Source organism: Phyllobates terribilis, unplaced genomic scaffold (genome assembly GCF_046119375.1).
Source record: "Phyllobates terribilis strain yellow unplaced genomic scaffold, ASM4611937v1 Scaffold_1194__1_contigs__length_370978, whole genome shotgun sequence".
NCBI classification, from domain to species: domain Eukaryota; kingdom Metazoa; phylum Chordata; class Amphibia; order Anura; family Dendrobatidae; genus Phyllobates; species Phyllobates terribilis.
In genome coordinates, this window is record NW_027363954.1 from 234803 (window position 1) to 259802 (window position 25000).

At 46.6% G+C, this 25000-nt stretch overlaps 1 pseudogene; it reads left to right on the forward strand.

Annotated features, from left to right (window-relative positions):
* Positions 1–3772: 3772 nt before the first annotated feature.
* Positions 3773–24737, forward strand: LOC141243147 (mitochondrial fission regulator 2-like; annotated as a pseudogene).
* The last annotated feature ends 263 nt before the right edge of the window (positions 24738–25000 follow it).

Below are 25000 nucleotides of genomic sequence, written 5' to 3' on the forward strand. Positions count from 1 at the left end.
TTTTATATATTCGCATACTGTTGGAGTACCGAGTGACCTACCTGCGAGAGGTAGAACAGTTGAATCTCGCTAGACTGCGAGTGGAAAGACAGAATCGCCTGAGCAGCAGAAGATGGCAGCCGTCTAGAAATTGTGAGACCAGACAGAGAAAGGACCCTTCAAATAATAGAACGGCTACAGTAGAAGTTAGAGACTTTCCAAGATGTCCTGAGGATAGTGGGCGTGGGTTTAGAGGTAGTGAGACTTCCAGTAACTCAGGTCTGAGTGGCCCATACAAACGACCCAATAGAGTACGGGACAGTAGGGAGTCGAACCGGACCTTAGATACCAGGGTATGTGAGTCACACTGCTGTATTGACCGCTGGGAGCGGGGGAGGTCTGACAAGGTTACGACCGACCGCTGGGAGTGGGGAAGGTCTGACAAGGTTACGACTGACCGCTGGGAGCGGGGGGAGGTCTGACAAGGTTACGACTGACCATTGGGAGCGGGGGAGGTCTGACAAGGTTACGACCCAGAAATTTGACTTGACGAAGGCAGTGACAATGACAGAAGGTAGGTCCCTAAGGAATGGGCTAATGTTGATGATTAGTGTTCCAGGGGCTGAGCAGCGCAATTGTCAAGTACTTGGTCTCTGTGTGAACTGTGGGTTATAATGTGATTGTGTATATTATGTGTTCAACCCCACAAGTTTGAACAGAGGGGGGATATGTAATGCAGCGGCTTGCGGCATTACTGTAATGGTCCAGGGTGTGTTCTGGCTGACCATGTACCTCTCCCTCAGGTGACTGATCACATGACTGTGACATCATCACAGGTCCTGTGCACACAGAAGGACTGATCACATGATTGTGACATCAGCACAGGACCTGTGTGCACTGGAGGATATATAAATCTTGGTGCTTTTGAAACAGGGTGTGAAAGGCATGAGGCCTGTTCCCCGTGTGTGGGACACCATTAGAGTGTGAGGCCTAGTGAAGCCGGGTGAAGCCTGAAAGGCAAAGGCAGGATCCTTGTGTATAAGAGATGCCAGTAGCCTTGGAGGGCAAGAGGCTTGGAAGACAAGAGTCCTGAAAGGCAGAGGCTGGTTTCCTTGTGTGTGCAAAGAGATGCCAGTAGCCTTGGAAGGTAAGAGGGCTGGAGACCCCCATCTGGGAAGCCGTAAAGCCACAGCTGTGGCAGAACAAATCTGATGGAAACCGCTAGACCCGGCAAAAGGTAAAAGTGGTGCGTTATATGGACATTGATATAGTTACTTGGCTGAAGGCTGTAACTGGAGCCAAGTGGGCCTGTCTGCCACTTGAAAGGCTCTTGGATGTTATGTGTGTAAACATGCCAGTGAGCCACTGAGATGGACTGTGTGATAAGCAGTTATGAAGTGTAATAAACTGCTGGATTTCATGTTACTGGAAAACGTTGCATGTGTGCTTTAATTGACCCGGTGAAGCGAGGGTCCCCCAGCGTGATGACTAGCACTGCCTTACAATATATATATGTAAGTATGTGTAGACACTGGTTAGGCTACTACTGTAACGGCTTGAGTATATATGACACTGATCAATTATCATTATGGCCTCTGTCAGGTAATTACATAGATGATGCTCAGTGACAATAGTAAATGGCCCAGTAATACAATATGGGAGAAGAAAGATGACACTCACCATAAGGGTCTTGGTATTTTTGTTGGCTAAAAAATAGCAGCTGACCTGTTACAGGAGAGCGTGGGTGCATGCAGGTGCCGACCATTTCCTGTTATTGTGCTGCTTCGTTTGGTGTGACTAATAAGACAAATAAATATACCAAGATACTTCTTACTTCTGGTGAGCTCTGATTGTCTTCTCCCATATTGTATGAGCTCAGTCTAACCCCACCTGCACCCAGAGCTGTGGAGTCGGAGTCGTGATAAAATGGACCGACTCCGACTCCTAAAATATATAACAAATTGGGTGTAGTAGTTCAATGCAGTTTGTGGAGAATATTATTTCATAAGGATTTGGGAAAGTTATGAAATGTCCTATAAATGTCTGTCCTATTCTTGATCTAAGGGTCTAGACTTTTAGCTGAGATGAATCTGTGCTACAGTAAATTTATCTCTTAAACATGAGCCATGTATGAGGGTGTTGGAGTCAGAGTTGGAGTCGGTGTCATGGAAATTGAGGAGTCGGAGGTTTGGCTTACCGACTCCACAGCCCTGCCTGCACCACTGATTTACAGCTTTCTGTCTACACTGTGCATAGACAACGCTGACAGTGGAGAGGGACATGGTTAGCCTGAGCTCATGAATATTAAGGACTGCATAGCAGGAGCTGATCATTGAGAGGACTAGCAGAGCTGCAGCAGATAACACAATTGTAGCACCCCGAGGACTCGGCTGCTACAGGGGTATTGCACCTCGATCCAGAGGTGTGGTATTCCACTCCCGGGTAAGGATGGAGTGTGGAACTGGGCTCAGTTAGCTGCATGCACCACACTCACCCCATTTCCGGGGGACAGACCAACGGTACTCCCACCAGATAGATGTGCAGGTACGACAGCTTCTGTCCCCGGCTGGAGTGGGGAGGGGGGAGGAACATCCTAGTGGTGTAGGAGCAGATAGGGGAGGGACTCTGGGCATAGGTAGGAGCCCATTGGGTGCTTGTCACCTGGGCTCAGGTGTCAGAGGGAGTATATAAGGTGGGCACCATCTTAGGACAAGGTCTTTTTGGTCTGCTCTGTGCAGAGAGGAGCTCAGCCAGAGAGGGCTGACAGGGAGCTGTGGCTCAGTCTGGGCCCAGCTCCAGAGCCAGGCCTGGAGAGGAGGCCTGAAGCAGAGAGAGAGAGAAAGGAGAAGAAGGAGGAACAGAAACACCAGGAGAGGCCCAGAGATGCAAGAGAAGAGGGAACCCTGAGATCCCACGAGTTAACGGGTGAAGGGTTGGCAGAACAGGGTACCGGATCCCAAACTGGTGGAGGCCAATTATCCTCAGCCAGGAACCGGAGGTCGTGGACAAGTTTTGGCGCGACCCCTCGCCATATCCACCAGGAAGGCATACCACGTATAGGGTCAGGGAAGCCGGGAAAGGTTTCACCACCAGAAGGCTCGAGGGAGCTGGACAAAGGTGGATCCCTGGTGGGGACGGCCAGTAGGAAGGAAGAGAGGGGAGCTCAGGACCACGCTCTGGAACTGCCTGGGAGTTGGCCGAGTCCCGCACCTGGTGGACGCAGCACGGCTCGGGTGGTCACTCTTGGCCGAAGTGATCTGAATACCAACTGTGAGTAAAGCTGTGAAAACTGCAATGCACGTCTCTGAGCTTCCTTGTCACACCACTACCACTATCATCATTCCCTGCTTCACCAGCTGCCCTGAGGCTATACCTCTCCCGTTGGGGGTTATACCATCCACGCTGCACAACCACACCACCGGCCTCAGCGGTCTGCCCTGCAGCGGCGGCTTCATAGCTGCAATCAACGGGTGGCGTAGTCGAACTCTATAACATCTTAATGCCGAGCACTGCCTCTTAGTTTGACCACCCTGGGCACGGACCGGGTCACCGCCACGAGGACTACTACCCCTGTCAGATCCGGCTCCGGGTATCCCCCGCATGCGCAACGCAGCACAACATGGCCCAGGGGGCGCGTCACAATGATTTATCAAAACTACAGCAAGGAGCCCAGTAACATCACTGGATTCGGGGTCTCGGCCCCCACATCATGCTGCTCTCAGATGAGGTAGCATAAACCTGGTGACAGATTCCCTTTAGTAACATCAGACACGATCTTCCATCCAACAAGTCAATGGACCCGAATAATTCAGACTCAGGATTTCTGACTATGATGTTGGCCAGGAGAGTGTGTGAAAAGAGTCTCCTTCCTGCAGACGATCATGCCTTTCAGCTTTGGAAGATGAGCTGCTGCAGCAGAGAGTACAGATTGCTGCCATTGTTGCCCTACAACCGTCACAAGCCGCACAGTCTCGTAAGCCATTGTTTTTGTAATCCTTATAAATCACTTAATGGGTTAAACAGGTCAAGCTTTTGCTATGTATTTGGTATGATTTGATCTCGTTTTTGTTTCTCAGATACAGAATCAATGTGCTCATTTAGCTGCCCAGGTAATGCCCTCTCACCCCCATCTTCAGCTTCTCCACCACTTTCCGCACAGTTTTTGCAATTTACAACCCCAGTAGCTCCGCTGCCCCCTCCTCCTCCTCCTCCTCCTCCTCCACCACCCCCAGTCCCATCTTCCCAACTAAAATCTGCACTTGATATTATAAGAGAACGTAAAGCTTCTCACAAATGCAGCCCGACGGAAAGTGAGGCTTCAGAGAAAGGCAGTGTGGATCAGCTCCCCAGTATGATGGATGTGTTAAAAGGCATGAATTCCATCAAGCTTCGGGCGGTCGAAAGGTCATTTTATAGATTTTCTTTAAATATATATTTTTTATTACAGACATGCGTGAAATAGAATGAAGGAGAAAACTGTAAAAAAAAAAAAAATCTGTCACTGAGCCTGCATCTTTCCCTGCACATGACTGCTGATCTCATGAGCTGTCATGTGCCTTTAACAGCCGCAGTCGGATCCGAGATCCACCCGCAGCTGTTAACCAGTTAAATACCGCTGTCAATCACTAGCAGTGGCATTTAATACACACCTGCCAGAAGCTCGTCACAAGACACACCCATAGGCGTCCCTGTCATGTGATTGCGGGGTGCCAATGTGTTGTCATGACAGCCGGGGGTCTGCAGAAGACCCCTGGCTGTCATTGTAGATCCCCTGTGGCCGGCATTCATAGGAGATTGTGATTTCTGCTATACATAGCAGTGCTGAAGCCCTGCTATGTGTAGCACAGGTAATCAGATGATTGCAGCTTCAAGTCTCCTAAGAGGACTATTGCTGCCAGTAAAAAGTAAAAAAAGTTTTAAAAAACATAAAGGTTTAAATCACGCCCTTTTGCCCTATTGAAAATAAAACCATTAAAAAAATATACGCATATTTGGTATCGCTGTATTCAGAAATCTCCGATCTATCAAAATATAAAGTAAATTAATCAGATCGGTAAACGGCGTAACGTCAAAAAAAATCTAAACTCCAGAATTATGTTTTTCTTTTTTTGCCTCCGCAAACATAACAGGCGATCAAAACATTGTATCTACCTCAAAATTATATAAATAAAAACGTCCGCTGAGGGCGCAAAAAATAAGCCCTAACCTGGCCCTAGACCCGAAAAATGGAGATGCTACGGGTCTCGGAAAATGGCGACATAAGCGATTTTTTTTAATTTTTTTTTTACAAACTTCTGATTTTTTTTTTCACCACTCACATATAAAAGAACCAATACATGTTTGGTATCTATGAACTCGTACTGACCTGGGAATCATAATGGCTGGTCAGCTTTAGCATTTAGTGAACATGGTAAATAAAAAAAAAAAATTACAATTGTGGAAATGCACTTTTTTGCAATTTCACCGCACTTGGAATTTTTTTCCCGTTTTCCAGTACACGATATGGTAAAATAAATGATGTCAATCAAAAGAACAACTTGTCCCGCAAAAAAAAAAGGTACCGTACAGACCAAAAGTTTGGACACACCTTCTCATTTAAAGATTTTTCTGTATTTTCATGACTATGAAAATTGTACATTCACACTGAAGACATCAAAACTATGAATTAACACATGTGGAATTATATACTTAACAAAAAAGTGTGAAACAACTGAAAATATGTCTTATATTCTAGGTTTTTCAAAGTAGCCACCTTTTGCTTTGATAACTGCTTTGCACACTCTTGGCATTCTCTTGATGAGCTTCAAGAGGTAGTCACCGGAAATGGTCTTCCAACAATCTTGAAGGAATTCCCAGAGATGATTAGCACTTGTTGGCCCTTTTGCCTTCACTCTGCGGTCCAGCTCACCCCAAACCATCTTGATTGGGTTCAGGTCTGGTGACTGTGGAGGCCAGGTCATCTGGTGTAGCACCCCATCACTCTCCTTCTTGGTCAAATAGCCCTTACACAGCCTGGAGGTGTGTTTGGGTTCATCGTCATGTTGAAAAATAAATGATGGTCCAACTAAACGCAAACCAGATGGAATAGCATGCCGCTGTAAGATGCTGTGATAGCCATGCTTGTTCAGTATGCCTTCAATTTTGAATAAATCCCCAACAGTGTCACCAGCAAAGCACCCCCACACCATCACACCTCCTCATCCATGCTTCACGGTGGGAACCAGGCATGTAGAGTCCATTCTTTCACCTTTTCTGCGTCGCACAAAAACACGGTGGTTGGAACCAAAGATCTCAAATTTGGACTCATCAGACCAAAGCTCAGATTTCCACTGGTCTAATGTCCATTCCTTGTGTTCTTTAGCCCAAACAAGTCTCTTCTGCTTGTTGCCTGTCCTTAGCAGTGATTTCCTAGCAGCTATTTTACCATGAAGGCCTGCTGCCCAAAGTCTCCTCTTAACAGTTGTTGAAGAGAAGTGTCTGCTGCTAGAACTCTGTGTGGCATTGACCGGGTCTCTAATCTGAGCTGCTGTTAACCTGTGATTTCTGAGGCTGGTGACTCGGATAAACTTATCCTCAGAAGCAGAGGTGACTCTTGGTCTTCCTTTCCTGGGGAAGTCCTCATGCGAGCCAGTTTCTTTAAACCAGACAATGTGAACTGAGGTCTAAGATGGCAGACATACAAGAAACAGAGGCATGTTCACACTAGCAAAAAAGAAGCAAGACAAAAATATATCTCATACCCTACCATAATTATATATAAATGTAAAGCAAAATTGCATAATAAATATAGGGTACTTAGTGAACTATTTTTGATCAAAAAAAGTATACAAGCCGTCCCACCAGCGGCAAGGTGACCCTAAATTGGGACGGTACCTATACTGCCTATATTAAAAACCTTACTGTATATCAAAGTTGAAGTAATGCATATAAAAGGGTAGACAAATAGGACCGGGTCCCAACTCCAGACCACCTAGGCCCGTGGTAAGCTACATATATACCAATCAGCTCAACAAAGGGCATGCCACACCCTTAAATTGCACAGAATGCAAACAAGTCAAAAAACCAGACAATGTGAACTGAGGTCTAAGATGGCAGACATACAAGAAACAGAGGCATGTTCACACTAGCAAAAAAGAAGCAAGACAAAAATATATCTCATACCCTACCATAATTATATATAAATGTAAAGCAAAATTGCATAATAAATATAGGGTACTTAGTGAACTATTTTTGATCAAAAAAAGTATACAAGCCGTCCCACCAGCGGCAAGGTGACCCTAAATTGGGACGGTACCTATACTGCCTATATTAAAAACCTTACTGTATATCAAAGTTGAAGTAATGCATATAAAAGGGTAGACAAATAGGACCGGGTCCCAACTCCAGACCACCTAGGCCCGTGGTAAGCTACATATATACCAATCAGCTCAACAAAGGGCATGCCACACCCTTAAATTGCACAGAATGCAAACAAGTCAAAAAACCAGACAATGTGAACTGAGGTCTAAGATGGCAGACATACAAGAAACAGAGGCATGTTCACACTAGCAAAAAAGAAGCAAGACAAAAATATATCTCATACCCTACCATAATTATATATAAATGTAAAGCAAAATTGCATAATAAATATAGGGTACTTAGTGAACTATTTTTGATCAAAAAAAGTATACAAGCCGTCCCACCAGCGGCAAGGTGACCCTAAATTGGGACGGTACCTATACTGCCTATATTAAAAACCTTACTGTATATCAAAGTTGAAGTAATGCATATAAAAGGGTAGACAAATAGGACCGGGTCCCAACTCCAGACCACCTAGGCCCGTGGTAAGCTACATATATACCAATCAGCTCAACAAAGGGCATGCCACACCCTTAAATTGCACAGAATGCAAACAAGTCAAAAAACCAGACAATGTGAACTGAGGTCTAAGATGGCAGACATACAAGAAACAGAGGCATGTTCACACTAGCAAAAAAGAAGCAAGACAAAAATATATCTCATACCCTACCATAATTATATATAAATGTAAAGCAAAATTGCATAATAAATATAGGGTACTTAGTGAACTATTTTTGATCAAAAAAAGTATACAAGCCGTCCCACCAGCGGCAAGGTGACCCTAAATTGGGACGGTACCTATACTGCCTATATTAAAAACCTTACTGTATATCAAAGTTGAAGTAATGCATATAAAAGGGTAGACAAATAGGACCGGGTCCCAACTCCAGACCACCTAGGCCCGTGGTAAGCTACATATATACCAATCAGCTCAACAAAGGGCATGCCACACCCTTAAATTGCACAGAATGCAAACAAGTCAAAAAACCAGACAATGTGAACTGAGGTCTAAGATGGCAGACATACAAGAAACAGAGGCATGTTCACACTAGCAAAAAAGAAGCAAGACAAAAATATATCTCATACCCTACCATAATTATATATAAATGTAAAGCAAAATTGCATAATAAATATAGGGTACTTAGTGAACTATTTTTGATCAAAAAAAGTATACAAGCCGTCCCACCAGCGGCAAGGTGACCCTAAATTGGGACGGTACCTATACTGCCTATATTAAAAACCTTACTGTATATCAAAGTTGAAGTAATGCATATAAAAGGGTAGACAAATAGGACCGGGTCCCAACTCCAGACCACCTAGGCCCGTGGTAAGCTACATATATACCAATCAGCTCAACAAAGGGCATGCCACACCCTTAAATTGCACAGAATGCAAACAAGTCAAAAAACCAGACAATGTGAACTGAGGTCTAAGATGGCAGACATACAAGAAACAGAGGCATGTTCACATTAGCAAAAAAGAACCTTGCGGCAAGGTTTTTAATATAGGCAGTATAGGTACCGTCCCAATTTAGGGTCACCTTGCCGCTGGTGGGACGGCTTGTATACTTTTTTTGATCAAAAATAGTTCACTAAGTACCCTATATTTATTATGCAATTTTGCTTTACATTTATATATAATTATGGTAGGGTATGAGATATATTTTTGTCTTGCTTCTTTTTTGCTAGTGTGAACATGCCTCTGTTTCTTGTATGTCTGCCATCTTAGACCTCAGTTCACATTGTCTGGTTTTTTGACTTGTTTGCATTCTGTGCAATTTAAGGGTGTGGCATGCCCTTTGTTGAGCTGATTGGTATATATGTAGCTTACCACGGGCCTAGGTGGTCTGGAGTTGGGACCCGGTCCTATTTGTCTACCCTTTTATATGCATTACTTCAACTTTGATATACAGTAAAGTTTTTAATATAGGCAGTATAGGTACCGTCCCAATTTAGGGTCACCTTGCCGCTGGTGGGACGGCTTGTATACTTTTTTTGATCAAAAATAGTTCACTAAGTACCCTATATTTATTATGCAATTTTGCTTTACATTTATATATAATTATGGTAGGGTATGAGATATATTTTTGTCTTGCTTCTTTTTTGCTAGTGTGAACATGCCTCTGTTTCTTGTATGTCTGCCATCTTAGACCTCAGTTCACATTGTCTGGTTTTTTGACTTGTTTGCATTCTGTGCAATTTAAGGGTGTGGCATGCCCTTTGTTGAGCTGATTGGTATATATGTAGCTTACCACGGGCCTAGGTGGTCTGGAGTTGGGACCCGGTCCTATTTGTCTACCCTTTTATATGCATTACTTCAACTTTGATATACAGTAAGGTTTTTAATATAGGCAGTATAGGTACCGTCCCAATTTAGGGTCACCTTGCCGCTGGTGGGACGGCTTGTATACTTTTTTTGATCAAAAATAGTTCACTAAGTACCCTATATTTATTATGCAATTTTGCTTTACATTTATATATAATTATGGTAGGGTATGAGATATATTTTTGTCTTGCTTCTTTTTTGCTAGTGTGAACATGCCTCTGTTTCTTGTATGTCTGCCATCTTAGACCTCAGTTCACATTGTCTGGTTTTTTGACTTGTTTGCATTCTGTGCAATTTAAGGGTGTGGCATGCCCTTTGTTGAGCTGATTGGTATATATGTAGCTTACCACGGGCCTAGGTGGTCTGGAGTTGGGACCCGGTCCTATTTGTCTACCCTTTTATATGCATTACTTCAACTTTGATATACAGTAAGGTTTTTAATATAGGCAGTATAGGTACCGTCCCAATTTAGGGTCACCTTGCCGCTGGTGGGACGGCTTGTATACTTTTTTTGATCAAAAATAGTTCACTAAGTACCCTATATTTATTATGCAATTTTGCTTTACATTTATATATAATTATGGTAGGGTATGAGATATATTTTTGTCTTGCTTCTTTTTTGCTAGTGTGAACATGCCTCTGTTTCTTGTATGTCTGCCATCTTAGACCTCAGTTCACATTGTCTGGTTTTTTGACTTGTTTGCATTCTGTGCAATTTAAGGGTGTGGCATGCCCTTTGTTGAGCTGATTGGTATATATGTAGCTTACCGCGGGCCTAGGTGGTCTGGAGTTGGGACCCGGTCCTATTTGTCTACCCTTTTAGATGCATTACTTCAACTTTGATATACAGTAAGGTTTTTAATATAGGCAGTATAGGTACCGTCCCAATTTAGGGTCACCTTGCCGCTGGTGGGACGGCTTGTATACTTTTTTTGATCAAAAATAGTTCACTAAGTACCCTATATTTATTATGCAATTTTGCTTTACATTTATATATAATTATGGTAGGGTATGAGATATATTTTTGTCTTGCTTCTTTTTTGCTAGTGTGAACATGCCTCTGTTTCTTGTATGTCTGCCATCTTAGACCTCAGTTCACATTGTCTGGTTTTTTGACTTGTTTGCATTCTGTGCAATTTAAGGGTGTGGCATGCCCTTTGTTGAGCTGATTGGTATATATGTAGCTTACCACGGGCCTAGGTGGTCTGGAGTTGGGACCCGGTCCTATTTGTCTACCCTTTTATATGCATTACTTCAACTTTGATATACAGTAAGGTTTTTAATATAGGCAGTATAGGTACCGTCCCAATTTAGGGTCACCTTGCCGCTGGTGGGACGGCTTGTATACTTTTTTTGATCAAAAATAGTTCACTAAGTACCCTATATTTATTATGCAATTTTGCTTTACATTTATATATAATTATGGTAGGGTATGAGATATATTTTTGTCTTGCTTCTTTTTTGCTAGTGTGAACATGCCTCTGTTTCTTGTATGTCTGCCATCTTAGACCTCAGTTCACATTGTCTGGTTTTTTGACTTGTTTGCATTCTGTGCAATTTAAGGGTGTGGCATGCCCTTTGTTGAGCTGATTGGTATATATGTAGCTTACCACGGGCCTAGGTGGTCTGGAGTTGGGACCCGGTCCTATTTGTCTACCCTTTTATATGCATTACTTCAACTTTGATATACAGTAAGGTTTTTAATATAGGCAGTATAGGTACCGTCCCAATTTAGGATCACCTTGCCGCTGGTGGGACGGCTTGTATACTTTTTTTGATCAAAAATAGTTCACTAAGTACCCTATATTTATTATGCAATTTTGCTTTACATTTATATATAATTATGGTAGGGTATGAGATATATTTTTGTCTTGCTTCTTTTTTGCGAGCCAGTTTCTTTGTAGCGATTGATGGTTTTTGCAACTGCACTTGGGGACACTTTCAAAGTTTGCCCAATTTTTCGGACTGACTGACCTTCATTTCTTAAAGTAATGATGGCCACTCGTTTTTCTTTACTTAGCTGCTTTTTTCTTGCCATAATAAAAATTCTAACAGTCTATTCAGTAGGACTATCAGCTATGTATCCACCAGACTTCTTCACAACACAACTGATGGTCCCAACCCCATTTATAAGGCAAGAAATCCCACTGATTAAACCTGACAGGGCACACCTGTGAAGTGAAAACCATTGACGGTGACTACCTCTTGAAGCTCATCAAGAGAATGCCAAGAGTTTGCAGAGCAGTCATCAAAGCAAAAGGTGGCTACTTTGAAGAACCTAGAATATAAGACATATTTTCAGTTGGTTCACACTTTTTTGTTAGGTATATAATTTCACATGTGTTAATTCATAGTTTTGATGCCTTCAGTGTGAATGTACAATTTTCATAGTCATGAAAAAACAGAAAAATCTTTAAATGAGAAGGTGTGTCAATCTTTTGGTCTGTACTGTATATTGACAAAAAATAAAAAACTTGGCTCTGGGAATAAGAGTAGAAAAAAATGAAAGGGCAAAAACAGAAAATTGCAAGGTCATGAATGGGGTTAACAATGCTGTACCCTTCTCTGGAAGTCCCACATATAATGAATGTAGCAGTGGCGTGAATGCTTGAGAAGGCTCAAATATAATGTGTCTCTTCCAAGCCCCATTCATGGTGGGGGTCTTCCATGCGGACCTCCTGCGATCAGCAGGCTTATCCTGTGGATATGACTAGCCCAGGGGAATGGGGATGACTCGGTACCCGGGCCTTTAGCCTGGCCTTTAGGGATGTCACGGTGGTCGGCTCCCGGGCCCGTACTCTGGGCCTCTCTTTTAAAAGGGTTGGTGTTGTAAAAGAAAGAGTTTGTGACGCCACCTGTGGCTTCTGGTGAGGATCACCAGTGCTGCGCAGTCCACTGAGGCAGGTGATAAGGCAGCTTGATGGTATAGCTCCCCACAGGTAGAGCTGGGCCTCAGGGCAGTATAGGAACGGGGATGCAGGACAAAGAGACTCCGCCGGGCCAGATCAAGAACAGGGATGGACACAATAGTCACTTCAGTACCTTTTACTGGTGGAATTTCAGGCACTCCCAGGAGCACTGTAGGGTGAAGGTTGTATGTCCAGATCCTCCCCAATGAGCAGGTTTTGGGCCTCCTGGTTCTGGCTTCTGCGTAGTAAGTTTCTGACCTGCCTGGAGCTAGGCCTAACTTTGTCTCTGTCCTGCGCTGGCTGACCTTGTGGTAGGGCCTTCTCTTGGAGAGCACGCTCACGACCTACGGGGCCTATGTGTCTCCTGGCTCTGGTACGTATCAGCACTTTAGCGATCCTGGGACCTGTAGTTCTCCAGGGATTCCAGTTTATCTTACTGGGTCGTGGAGATCCCGGCAAGCTTCGGACCCGGGGTCCGGTAACTACTTCTTCTTCGGGGTGAGCTAGTTAAGCTCCTCTGCCCCCTATGAACTAACTCTCTACTCTTCGCCTTCGGCCTACTCGGACCCTCAATAGGCTACTCACACTAACGGCAGCGTGCCGCGTTTCACCGATCTTATGGCGCCGACACACCTACAGCTCACCTCACTGAGCTACACGTGAGTCTAGAACGTGCTCCACTGCAGACTGACCTCTCTCAGGCTTTTGCACTGCAGGAACTCTCACAACAGGTTTGCTTTCTGTCGTCTCCAGTCTAGACTAACTGCTGCCTGGCTCCACCTTCCCTTATATATCTCCCTAAGGAGCTCCCTCTGGTGGTCTGAGGTGGAAGTTGGAGATGTGTGAATGGTTATGGGGGCCTCTTGTGGAGGAATCCTTCAGTACACCCTCCTGGGTCTGTGATACCAAGCACAGCTGGGCTTCACATTCCCCCCTAGTTAAACTCAGCACTCCCGGGCTGAAGTACATTTTATAACAACAGTAACAATAGGAAACATAAGCAATACTAGAACACTCTTCCCTTTATGGGAGGCACGGATCTTAAACGTTGCAGAAACAATACAAATACAGAGTGTCCTCAGAATCCAAGTCTCCTATGGTGAGGTTCCCATACAGGATGTCCATCTCACAAGGTAGAGTACTTTGGTAGTTTTGAGGGACCTGTCCTAAACCCTCTACGCAGGCCCTGGGGCGGCTGCAGGGCATGAAGATCCGAGTTGGACCTCCAAAAGAGCCACTCCAGATAGGTTTTCCTTCTGAGGTCACCTGAAAGGGGCACTCCAGGGAGCGCAATTATATACAATAAGAGTTTTTGGGCTGCACACAGTCCTCAGCCATGCAGTTCATTATGCAAATAAAGAATTAATAGGAAAAAGCACAAATTGATAAGCATGCATGAAAACAAACAGTTACGCAATACATTACAATTTAATACTCAATACCCCAGGGGTAACTATCTACATTCTCTGAAATTTTGCTACTTTACTCAGTGTACCTAGCAGGAGGTTTACCTCTTGTGCTGCGTACTGATCTGCATAGTGTTGTGGTTAGTGGAGTGTCAGTATCTGTATCCTCAGTTACCCTACCAGTTTTACATGTAACCATGTTGTAAAATTGCCTTAACCTCTCTCTTGGACTGGCAAGTCTACCATTGGCTGGGCCCTCTTGCTCCGCTCCTGCCGGGGATCCTTCATCCGGGGATACTTCTTGAGCTGGCTCTTCTGCAGCACTTACAGGTTCAACTTGCTGTGGAGGGTTTTCTGGCTGTTCATAGAATTGGAGTACTGGAATGATTACTGCACCTCCTATTTGAGGCCAATCCGCTGGGAAGTCTCCAAGGTCAGTGTGTATCACTGTTTCTTTAGGTTCTTCCTGGGTTGTGAAAGACACTTCTTCCTGAGTCTTTAGTAGATGTAGACACAACTTCAGGTGGTCCCTAGATATTGTCGCAGTTGTTCTTCCTCCATCTTTGCTGATCAAACACGTCTTCCTGTTGTCAAACCTTGAATTCAACACAGTGTAGGGTTCTCTCTCCCACTGGTCATCAAGCTTGTGTTTCCTCCGCTTCCTTTTCAATACCACTTCTCCTGGTGTGAAGGGTTCTGCTGGTGCACTTCTGTTGTATTGTGCCTCTTGTTTATCCCTCACCCGAGTGAGACTGTCTTCGACACAGGCTTGGACTCTCCTGTACTGCTCCTGTCTGGTCGTGTCCCAGTCCTCAGTGGTCACATCAGCTTCAGGTTCTACCACACCAAGCTTCAGGTCCATGGGCAACTTCCCTGGTCTTGCACGCATGAGATATGCCGGAGTGCAATTGGTGGAACTTACTGGTATGTGATTATACAGATCCACTAGGTCAGGTAGTAGGTCTGGCCACTGGCTTCTCTCTTCTAGTGGTATGGTCTTCAGTAGATCGATGATGATGTTATTCATCTTTTCACAGAGACCGTTAGTTTGGGGGTGGTACGGTGTAGTCCTGATCTTTTTATACCCGTACAGATGGCAGAACTCTTTGAACAATTCAGCCTCAAAGGCCGTGCCTTGGTCAGTCAGTACCTGTCCAGGCTATCCATGGGACCTGCAGAAGTACGCTTGGAACGTCTTAGCTGCTGTCTCTGCTGTCAGGTCTTTGATAGGGGAGACCACCAGGACCCTGGAGTAGTGATCCACCATGGTCAGGGCATAGGAGTATCCTGACCGACTGGGTGACAACTTGACATGGTCCAGGGCCACGATCTCCAGAGGGCGAGTCGTCTTGATGGGTTGCAGGGGTGCCTTCTGGCTGCTGTAGTCTTTTCTTCTGAGGCTACAGGGTCCACAGTCTCTGCACCACCTCTCAATGAAGCTGCGCATCCCCACCCAGTAGAATCGACACTTCAACAGGGTCTCTAGCTTTTTCTAGCCAAAGTGCCCCGCCTGATCGTGGTAGGTCTCCAACACCATCTGGATGTCCGTCTTGGGGACCACTATCTGCCACACCATCTCGAGGGTTTTGGGATTGACGTACCTCCGGCACAACTTCTCACGGTAGATAAACAGCCGGCTTCTCTCATTCCACAGCTGCTTTGCTTGGAGAGCCGCATCCTTCTCCAGGGAGGAACCTTCTTGGGTTATCAGCTCCTTGATACGGCTGACAACCGGGTCGCTGTCCTGGGTCTCTTTCCAGCTGTGGTGAGGCAAGGGGTTTAACGTCTTACCGCGTTGCTTCCTGGAGGCTCGTAGCTCGTGGGCCATCCCATTCCGGTGGAAGGCAGGTAGTTCAACCTCTTCCAGGTCATCCACTTCTTCTTCTGTGTCTGACTGGTGAGGCATCCTGGACAGGGCATCGGCGTTGGCGTTCTTGCGGCCCGCCCGGTACTTTATGGTGAATTGGTAGTTTGACAGCCGAGCCATCCATCGCTATTCCATGGCTCCCAGCTTGGCTGTTTGAAGATGAGTTAAGGGGGTATTGTCAGTGTAGGCAGTAAACTTGCTGGAGGCTAGGTAGTGCTTGAACTTTTCTGTGATGGCCCAGACCAAGGCCAGGAACTCCAACTTGAAGCTGCTATAGTTCTCTGGGTTCCTCTCGGTCGGGCGGAGCTTCCTGCTTGCATACGCGATGACTTTCTCCTGGCCATTCTGCTTCTGACTTAAGACAGTGCCCAGGCCTTCATTGCTGGCATCTGTATACAGCAGGAATGTTTGGCTGTAGTCAGCGTAGGCTAGGATCTCATCACCTGTCAGGATCTCCTTCATCTCTTGAAATGATTCAGCCTGTTCTTTACCCCAGTGGAATGGAGGGTTTTTGCTTTTGGGGGACTGCCCTACCAGGAGGTCTTGCAGAGGAGCTGCCTTCTTAGTGTAGTCCTTTACAAACCTCCGGTAGTATCCGACTAGTCCCAAGAACTGACGCACCTCCTTGAGGTTCTTCGGCTCCGGCCACTTCTGGATGGCAGTAACTTTCTCCGGGTCTGGTGCTACCCCTTCCGGACTGACAATGTGCCCCAGGTACTGTACCTTTCTCTTGAGCAGGTGGCACTTTGAGGGCTTCAACTTCATCCCGTACCGGGACAGTGACTCAAATACCTCTGCCAGGTGTTTCAGGTGGTCCTCGTACGTTCTGGAGTACACAATTACGTCATCCAGGTAAAGTAACACAGTCTCGAAGATGCGGTGTCCCAGGCAGCACTCCATCAGTCTCTGGAACGTTCCGGGGGCATTTTAGAGTCAAAACGGCATGCTGTTGAACTCGCAGAGTCCCATCGGGGTGGTGAAGGCCGTCTTCTCCCGATTCTCCTCAGCCACAGCGACCTGCCAGTAACCACTAGTGAGGTCAAGGGTAGAAAAGTAATTTGCAGACTTTAAGGCAGTTAGGGACTCTTCTATGCGTGGTAAAGGGTATGCATCTTTATGTGTAATGCGATTTACTTGACGGTAATCTACACACATTCTCATGCTCCCATCCTTTTTCCTAACCAGCACTAGGGGAGCCGCCCAGGGACTACAACTATCCCTAATTACTCCCGCCTTCCTCATGTCATGCAGCATTTCTTTTGCCTTCTGGTAGTGAGCTGGGGGTATAGGCCTATAACGTTCTTTAATTGGGGAATGGTTGCCTGTGGAGATATGATGTTGAACCCCCTTAACCCTCCCAAAGTCAAGTGGATGTTTACTGAACACCTGCGAGTATTCTTGAACCACCCGGTGTACACCCTGTTTTTGATGGGCAGGAGTGGTGTCTGTCCCAACATGGAGCTGTTGACACCAATCCTCCACCTGGGTTGCAGGGTCATTATCTTCCACTTCTTCTGGTGAAGTTAAGGACTCCGCCACATGGATACAGTTGTTGTTGACAGCATGTAGTTTAGCAACAGTGGCATAACGTGGCAGTTTGACCTCATCTTCCCCTAGGTTAAGAAGACGGACAGGCACCCTCCCATTACGTACATCTACCACCCCCCTGGCGGTTAAGAGCGTGGGTCTGTGCTCAGAGCAAAGGGGTTCTACTACCGCCTGGTAGCTCTGTCCTCTAAGACCTATGGCAGCTCTACACCAGATGAGCATTTCACTCATTGGGGGAACAACAATGGGTATAGGGTCTGTTACCCTCACGTTACCGATTTCACCATCTGTTAATTGTACTTGCTGTTGATACATCAAGACGCGGATTTCTCTCTGCAGCGCCCTCCTCTGTCTCGGTCTGGCAGTGTCAGCGATCTCTTGGAGCAAGAACACAACCTCTCCCAAACAGTTACCAACAACATTAGTGCCTAGTACCATATATGGGTTGCTGTCATCAGGGTTAGTCTCCACTACAATAAGTCCCTGGTCCTTCAGCTCCACTCTCCCCACCTTACAGTCACATTCTTAACCCCGAGTAGGTTAAGGGGGAGTCCATTTGATGCATATACAGACAAATTTGGAGCTGGCGGACGCAGATCGTCCATGGACCAGTACCTCTTGTAGAGGACTTCAGGTATGATGGTTACCTGAGATCCTGTGTCCAGCAGGGCATGCATCGGGATCCCGTCCAATACAATGGACAGGAAAGGTCTTCCTCCGACGAACCTGTTGTACCAGTCTGATGGACCTGGTGAGTCTACTCCTGGGTGGCGGCCTTCGGACCCAGGGATTTCTCGTTTAAGGGACAATTCAGGGCGATGTGTCCTGTCTTATGGCATCGGTAACAGATCGGTTCCCTTGGTGGACGGCGTTGGTCACTGGTCCTCGGCGAGGGTGGTGTTGGCCTCCTCCTCCTCCGCATCCAGGGGACATCCTCAGGGCTATCAGCTAGCAGGATCTTCCCTCCTCCCTCAGGCTCCGTCCGCAGCTGCAGGGCACTCAGCACGGTGGTCAGGGTTTTACTCAACTGACGCACCTCTGAGCGCAGACTGTCCAGGTCTTTAGGGGACGTTGTTGGAACCTTAGCTTCAGCAGTCACTGGAGAAAAGGTGGGCGTTGCAGGCTCTGGGGTTGCCCCACCCTGGTAACATTGGATGGCATTTGTCTCCAGGGGCTGTAGTCCTTTTATAGCCATGTCCTTTAGATTGTCAAAGGTGGCATCTGGATGATCCAGGGACCACCAACGCACAGTCCTGCTCTCCTCTGGAGACTTCAGTCCCCGGACAAACTGTTCCTTCAGCATTTTGTTCTCATTCTCAAAGCTGGTCGGACTAACCTGGTTCAGAGCCCGCAGGGCCCCTTGAAGATGCCAGGCGTAGTCACGAACATAGTCCTCTGGTTGTTGGGAGCAGCTGTAGAACCTCATCCGGAGGTCCGCCTCAGTAAGGTCCTCAAAGACAGTATGTAGTTTTTGGAATATTGCGGACACTATCCCCGGTCTGCGGCCGACCATGTTTCCACTTCCCGCTCCGCAGCACCGGTCAGCTGTCCTAATACAACGGCAGCTCTTTGTTTGCCGGTCATAGAGTACATGTCCAAAATACCACATATCTTCCGCTTAAATCCAGACAGGGTATCTGGTTTGCCGTTGTACTGGCGGAGCCACTTTTCTCCAGGAATGTACGGTAAAGTCATAGGAATAACAGGTGTTACAGGCGCTGCTGGTGGAGCGGCGGCTTCGGCCTGCCCATTATCGGGGACGTTGACCGGTAGGTCGGCGTTCTGCTGTTCGACGGACATCTTAGCGCCCCCCTAGTTAACCGTGGCCTACCTTCTGGTTTTTCTTCCGGTAGGCCGCAGCTCCGCAGGTGACGGTTGTCTTCAGGACCTTGCGTCGCTTGCATCCTACGTCAGAGCGTTCAGCGACGCTCCGTACAGGACCTGGCGCTTCCTGATTTGACATCAAGGCGTGGGGTGTGTCCGGGACTTCGTGCTCTTTTGCAGGTACGCCCCTTATTTTCCCGCGGTTACGCCCTTCTTCTCGCTCAACGGCCCAACAATGGCGGCTATCTTCACCACAACTTTTCGTACACAGTTCAAAATAAAGGCGCACAGTACCCGGTGGCAACGGGCAAAACACGGTGTCGTTGCAGTGGGCACGTGATCCTGTTTGCGACGCCAGGAAAGAGATGACTAGCCCAGGGGAATGGGGATGACTCGGTACCCGGGCCTTTAGGGATGTCGCGGTGGTCGGCTCCCGGGCCCGTACTCTGAGCCTCTCTTTTAAAAGGGTTGGTCTTGTAAAAGAAAGAGTTCGTGACGCCACCTGTGGCTTCTGGTGAGGATCACCAGTGCTGCGCAGTCCACTGAGGCTGGTGATAAGGCAGCTTGATGGTATAGCTCCCCACAGGTAGAGCTGGGCCTCAGGGCAGTATAGGAACGGGGATGCAGGACAAAGAGACTCCGCCGGGCCAGATCAAGAACAGGGACGGACACAATAGTCACTTCAGTACCTTTTACTGGTGGAATTTCAGGCACTCCCCGGAGCACTGTAGGGTGAAGGGTGTATGTCCGGATCCTCCCCAATGAGCAGGTTTTGGGCCTCCTGGTTCTGGCTTCTGCGTAGTAAGTTTCTGACCTGCCTGGAGCTAGGCCTAACTTTGTCTCTGTCCTGCGCTGGCTGACCTTGTGGTAGGGCCTTCTCTTGGAGTGCACGCTCCCAACCTACGGGGCCTATGTGTCTCCTGGCTCTGGTACATATCAGCACTTTAGCGCTCCTGGGACCTGTAGTTCTCCAGGGATTCCAGTTTATCTTACTGGGTCGTGGAGATCCTGGCAAGCTTCGGACCCGGTGTCCGGTAACTACTTCTTCTTCGGGGTGAGCTAGTTAAGCTCCTCTGCCCCCTATGAACTAACTCTCTACTCTTCGCCTTCGGCCTACTCGGACCCTCAATAGGCTACTCACACTAACGGCAGCGTGCCGCGTTTCACCGATCTTATGGCGCCGGCACACCTAAAGCTCACCTCACTGAGCTACACGTGAGTCTAGAACGTGCTCCACTGCAGACTGACCTCTCTCAGGCTTTTGCACTGCAGGAACTCTCACAACAGGTTTGCTTTCTGTCGTCTCCAGTCTAGACTAACTGCTGCCTGGCTCCACCTTCCCTTATATATCTCCCTAAGGAGCTCCCTCTGGTGGTCTGAGGTGGAAGGTGGAGATGTGTGAATGGTTATGGGGGCCTCTTGTGGAGGAATCCTTCAATACACCCTCCTGGGTCTGTGATACCAAGCACAGCTGGGCTTCACAGATAGGTGATAACTTGCAAAGTTAAAATTAACTTATGCAAACATGATTTCAATAATTATATTAGGTTTAACATTTCAGAGTAGTCTGTCCCTAATCATAAATATGCTGTATTAGCCCCACTAATAGGATCTTAGACAAGTCTTTTCAGAAAATGGATAGCAGGTGATTGATTCATTTTTTTAGAAAAAGTCTGTAAAAAAAAATCTTATTAGACATAGCAGCAATGAACGAAAAGTGGTTTGTATGAAGAGCTAAGTTATAGCCTGTCAGCCCGTCTGTTACAGAATGGCAGTGATGTTTATTTTCACTGCTTTTTCACTTTAGATCCCCTGGTGGGAAACCCTCAACCAGGAAAGACAAGAAGAGATGTTCACTTAATGATCCCACAGACCCTGCAGCCATTATAGCCAAAGCCTTGAAGCAGAAGTTTGCGCACAGAAATGGTGATGACGCTGTCAATAAAGAAAATAGATCTCATGAGGAGTCTCCGTTCTCCAGTCCTGAAGCCCCAATGGTACTGTTTGTAAATCTTACATGACTGACCAACCAAAAATCAGGCTTATGAAAGATCGTGAATGGAAGGTTTGTTGCTGGATCTTTAAACGGTTTATCCAGGACTATTTTATCTTTTTACTATAAGCCTAAAAACTAACAGGCAGGTTGTTACTAACAGTGGCAACTACCTGCCTGTTGTATCCGGTGCCGGCTCGGAGAGGTCACCGACCACTGTCGCCGGCGATTCAGCTGCTCCAAGTCAACAGAGCAGCTCTTCTTCTTCCAGGCTGCTCTGTTGATGGGGCGTGGCTACCGACGTTAGGCAACTTGTGAGTCGGCTGCCAATCAGCATGACGTCAGCAGTCACGATCCATCAAGAGACCAGAGCAGAAGAGAAGCCGCTGCTCTGTAGACATGATATTAGCAGAAGCCGCTGAATTGCTGTGACCGCTCTGTGTCAGCAGAGATCTGTGCAGGGCACAACAGACTGGTAGTTAGCAACTACCTACCTGTTAGTTCTTAGGTCAATAGTTAAAAAAATGTAATAGTCCTAGATAACCCCTTTTAACATTATATACTTGGCAGCAATTATCTATCGTGTGACGTGGCCATAAGACTAAGTCAACTGTATAACATGGTCCTTGACTGTATAACATGGTCTATTACTGACCAGTGATAAGAAAGTATAAAAGCACGGACAACCCCATTTATTTGAAATATGGTTCCTAATGTTGGCGGCACTAGCTACAGATATAGACCCTAATTGCTCTATAGGGGTTGTCCATCAATAAAGACAATTTTTTTAAATACTTAAATGCATGCATTTTTAGCTAAAAATAATTTTTTGGAATTGGATTTGATTAAAAATTTTGCACCGTTTGCCTTTTGTAGTCTCTATCTTGCACTGTCTAAGAATCCATCAGTGAGCTTATTATAACAGTTCAATAGGAGAGAACTGTTATAACAAGAGAAGGAGAGTACCTTTTTTTATGTCTTTTTCTGACATCATCTCAGCTGGTTTAAGACCACTGACCACATCAAAGTTGAATGTGCAGGGAAACAAATAGTCTGTAAAAGCCAAATGGTGCAATATATTTAATGAAACCAAAATGCACAAAATATATCTTTAAGTCCACAAAGATGCAACATGCACCAATTGGCAGAACGGGGAATTTTTATCCCCAATGGAGAACTTTTATCCCTGTTACAAAATATGTGCCGCAGGTCAGATGCATGACCGCTGGGAGTCTACCGGAAAAAGCCGAGCAGCTACCTAGGGAATGAATGGAGCAGCTGTCAAGCATGTGCCTTTGCTGAAGCATTCGTCATCGAAACCAATTTTTTACACTGTTGATACTACATAGTAAAAAAAACATAGTTCTTATAGATGCTATATAACCCTTTTAAGGCAACCCACATACTCTAAAATCTAGACCTTTCGGCTGCGTGCCCACGATGCGTTTTTCATGCGTTTCCACTGCGGAATTTCCGCAGTGGAAACTCATTAAAAACGCTTGGTAATCTGCACCACATGGTCCTCAATGGCATTCCGCAATGTCAATGCACATGCTGCGGATTATTCCGCAGCGTTTCTGCGGCGCTCAAAAATCCGCAGCATGTTCATTAATTTTGCGGAAGCGCAGCGGAATTGCCGCCATTGACTTGCATTGAGACGCATATAATCCGTGTCTATACGTTTGTACATGTGGATTATATGCGTTTCTATGTGCGGATGGTACCCAGTTCTGGAGGAGAGAAGACTCTCATCCAGACCTGGGTACCATTGTACCTGTGAAAAAAAGAATAAAATAATAAATAAAGTTTATATTTACCTTCTCGCGGGCCGGCCGGCAGCGCTTATCTTCCAGGACCTGAGATGACGTCGCGATCATGTGACCGCAGGCTGTCTCGCGATATGCCGGCAACCCGGAAGGACCGCGACAACACACGCGGCAGCACATGCGGCAGGGGATCGGTAAGTATAGCTTTATTTTTTACAGTCACACTATATAAATCCATGCTGTTTGCATGGATTTATATAGTGTGACCTAGTTGTCAAGCACTTTCCAAGTGATGCTATCGGGGCTCGGTTAGCTGCATGCATCACACACACCCCATTTCCGAGGGACAGCTCAACGGTGCTCCCATTAGTACAGTAATGCAGGCACGACAAATCATGTCCCTGGCTGGAGTGGGGAGGGGGAAGCACACCCAGTGATGTAGGAGCAGGGGGGGATGGTTTCTGGGCATAGGTAGGAGCCCATTGGTTGGAAGTCACCTGGGCTCATACACAGAGAGGGAGGTATATAAGGTGTCTTCATCTTAGTCGAGTAGAGTCAGTTCAGTCAGGAGGAGAAGAGAAAAGGAGTTCAACCAGGAGGGCTGACAGGGAGCTGTGGCTCAGTCTGGGCCCAGCTCCACGAGGCAGGCCTAGAGTGAAGGCCAGAGCCAGAAGAAAGGACAGAAACAGAAAGGAACAGAAAGGAAAGTAAGAAGGAACAGAACACCAAGAGAGGCCCAGAGACACGAAGGCAGAAGGAAACCTAAGGACCCAGGAGATTACAGGTGACGGGTTGGCAGAACAGGGTACCGGATCCCAAGTTGGTGGAGGCGACTAATCCTTAACCAAGAACCGGTGGTCGCAATCATTTAGTGGTGCGACCCCTTACTACACCTACTAGAAAGGCACACCACATAGGGTCAGGGAAGTGGGTACCCAGCCCTCCCAGGAGAAGATCAGAGGCAGCTGGACAAAAGTAGTGTCATTGGTGGGGCACGGCTGACGAAAGGATAGAAGGGAGTCCTGTGCCACACTCTGGAATTACCTGGGGGTTGACCGAGCCCCCTGCCTGGTGGAAGCAGCACGGCTCGGGCGGTCCTACCTGTGCACAAGTGAACTGGATGAGAACTGTGAGTAAAAAGCTTGAACTGCAACGCCTTGTCTCTGTGCTTTCTCACCGTATGCAGCACTACTGGTACTGGGACGCCCGTGCACCATAACCCCCACCGTCTACTACACTGCCCTGGGGCTTCACTCTTCCCGTCGGGAGTCACACTACCTCAGCTGCATACACCATCAGCCCCAGCGGTCTGCCTTGCAGCGGCGGTTCGCACTGACCGCAATCCACGGGTGGCGTAGTCGGACATTATCCCATAAAAGCCCCCACAAAAGACCGCCATTGGCCTGACCACACTGAGCCACGGGCCCGGGTCACCGCCACGGAGACTACAACCCCCAGAAGCCCGGTTCCGGGTGTCCCTCGGCCCAGGGGGCGAGTCAAATGCACGATCTGCATGCATTTTTTCTGGCAAGGGAGATGCAGAAACGCTGCAGAAATTTTCTGCTTCATTTCTGCATCGTGGGCACATACCCTTATTGGGTAGAAGTGTTTTAACTAATTGAATCGTTGACTGATCCTTCACGATTTTCCCAGTGTATATATGAATGTATATCTGGTTCTAACTTTTCCTATGTTCTTCACTTGTAGTTTGGGCGCCACCTGCTTAAGCCTATTGGGAAAAGAACACAGAAGGAAATTACAAGAAAGCAAGTTCATGTCTGAGTTGATGTTCATACCCCTGATGAAGCCATAATCACTTGGCGTAACGCGTAGGTTATTTATATCCTTCCTTTTTCTTTGAGCAGCTTTATTCTTGGCTAGTGTTGAGCGATACCTTCCGATATCGGGAAATATCGGATCGGATTGGATCGGACCGATACCGAAAAAGTATCGGATATCGCCGATTCCGATACCGGAAACCAATGCAAGTCAATGGGACAGAAATATCGGAATGAAAATAAACCCTTTCTTTCCTTGTAGGTTAA